Below are 2,500 nucleotides of genomic sequence, written 5' to 3' on the forward strand. Positions count from 1 at the left end.
TCTGGCCATCACGCGCCGCTTAGTCACAGGAACCCGCCAGTCAGCACACAGGGACGAGACGAGCTTCCCCGGACGCGAGATAACACGAGGGAAAGGGAGGCAAGGGGTGAGGGGGAGGGAAAGGGTGAAGGAGGATGAGGGGGTGAAGGAGCGAGTGTGGTTAGTCACGCCACGCCTCGTCTTGTGGGTAACTGGGTTGTGACGGGGCGGCTACCTGGGACGGCTTGGTCTACGTAACCTACTGACTCATTGACTGCTTAAGGCGCCGCAGCAATGGGAGCATATGGCGCCGCACATTAAAACATTAAATAATGGATAGAATAAATGAATAAATGCATACATACATATATAAACAAACAAATAAATATTAATCATGACAGGCCAGTATGATCTAAACTACCAAGAACAATAAACATGAAACATTATCTATCTATTAAGGACAATATTCTCAAACATTTCCGCTTCTTAAACTCAACAACTTCAAACAGACCAAAGGAAGCTACCAAGATTTTCCATTCATGATTTCAGAGACAGTTCAACAAGAATCCTGCATCAACAATTGGTAAAAACACCCATGAAAACCTGCTTTACCATCTGAGTGACCTTTGAAGGCAGTGCTGATGAGAGAAGGAAGTGCTTAGGAATCCGAGGCTTGTATTTAAATCAGGGAGTGGGGGGGAAGGCGGATCCTGAGGGGGGAAGATGCAAGCAGGAATGGAGACAGGGAGGGATGCAGAGGCAGGGAGGGAAAGAGAAGCAGAGAGGGAAAGAGAAGCAGGGAAGGAAGAGAGAGGAAGGGAAGGAAAAGAGAGGCAGGAAAGGAGAGACTGGAAGGGAAGGAGAAGCAGGGAAGGAGAGATAGGTAAGGAAACACAGACAGGGAGGAAAACAGACAGGAAAGGAAACAGAGAAATAGGCAGGAAGGAAAACAGAAACAGGGAGAAAAAGCAGAGACAAGAAGGAAGACAGGAAAGCAGGGAGACAAGCTGATAGACAGGAAAGGAAAACAGAGGCAGGGAGGAAGGCAGGGAAGCAGAAACAGGCAGGGGAGTCAGAGAAGCAGTGAAGCAGACAGGACAGAGTGTGGCAGCCTTCGCCTCGTCATGTACACACTCATTACCTTCGAGACACGCATGGCAGGACACGTAAAGGAATATCTACCTAACTCCGTGGCCTTGTGTGCGGGGGTAGCATGAATCATGGCTGCCTCCGCGACTGTATGAGTTTAGTACTAATGGGAAAACTCTGACCCATTGTAAGGTTGTGTGATTAAAACGCGAAACTGGATGCAAATTTTTCTCTTCTTTTCTTTTCTTCTTTTTTTATTGAAGATTAAAACCTTTCTATGTTGTCAAAATAGTTCACTGGTTTTCTGCTGTTGTTGTTGTTGTTGTTGTTGTTGTTGTTGTTTCATGCACTTTTTAACCCTGGAGGAACTGTTAAAGGGATTTTTGGTCAGTGTGTTAAATCTTCCGACGCCTCAGCTCCACTACTTTTAAAAGGATCCACTGTTGTGTTCCTAGATGCTTCGTTCGGTTACGTATGCACGGGATGGATAGAAACTGTTAAAGGGATGCTGGGGTGGACTTCAAATGCTTCCACGCCTCACCCTGACTAACTTTAAAAGGCTGAACTGCTGTGCTCTTAAATATTTCGTCCTTCTCTGCATATACAGGGGAGGAAATGCTAATATCTCCCCCCTCACCTCCTGTAACCTCCTCTTTCTTCACATGATCCTCCTCCTCAAGCTTATGGAGAGTTTGAATCCCTTCGTTATGTACGTAAAGGGATTCTGGCGGTAATTTAAATGTTTCGAAGCTTCACCCTGACGAACTTTAAAAGGCTCTACCGTTGTGTTCGTTTGTATGTTCATCTGTATGTATGTTCATATGTAGGCCTGATGATTTCTTGCAGCTTTTCTTATTTTCTTTATGTTCTTAGGGGCGTCTGCAAGGTTCTGGTGGTGGCTCAGCAGGCTACGTTCTGGAAAATACGAGGAAGGGAAGCAGTAAGGGATTGGAAGCAAGAGAATCACACAACGACAAAATGGGAACCAAGATACTGAAAAGAAACATAACACCGGCCAAGACTAAGACCACCACCACCACCACCACCAACAACAACAACAACAACAACAACAAAAACAGGCACCATTACAGAGACACCCGCACGCGCTTCCCGAATGAACAAACGAACGAACACAACCTTACTGGACAAACAGACAGCGTCACGCCCTATACACTGTTCACTCGTCACACCCGTCACACTCACTACACCCCACCACGACCTTCACAGCGGCGTGCGTGACTCGTGGCGACCAGTTGACCTGTCCTGGCTGGCTGACCGGTCTCTCGCGGTTAATCCACTGAAAATATTACCAAGAGCCGCTCACACCAATAACGCGCCTCCAGGAACGGCGGGTCCAGGAAGCGGCAATAATAGCAGTGAAGGGCGTGAAGGGAAGAGGACGCCGCCCATCAGGAGGGGACGAGGTGAAGCA

The 2,500-nt window shown here is 47.4% G+C and overlaps 1 long non-coding RNA gene across 3 annotated transcripts in view; it reads right to left on the reverse strand.

The window, feature by feature from the left end:
• LOC135093261 (uncharacterized) overlaps nt 1-2,500 on the reverse strand; it is a 70,697-nt gene that overhangs the window by 25,035 nt on the left and 43,162 nt on the right. Inside the window, exon 3 of one of the 3 annotated variants that reach the window (XR_010263275.1) lies at nt 897-1,983. The exons of the other annotated variants lie outside the window; for them this stretch is intronic. This is a non-coding gene — a long non-coding RNA (uncharacterized LOC135093261). Of the gene's footprint in view, nt 1-896; nt 1,984-2,500 lie in introns of those variants that run through there. 3 annotated transcript variants of the gene reach the window in all.

This window comes from Scylla paramamosain, chromosome 42, assembly GCF_035594125.1.
Source record: "Scylla paramamosain isolate STU-SP2022 chromosome 42, ASM3559412v1, whole genome shotgun sequence".
Taxonomy (NCBI): Eukaryota; Metazoa; Arthropoda; class Malacostraca; order Decapoda; family Portunidae; genus Scylla; species Scylla paramamosain.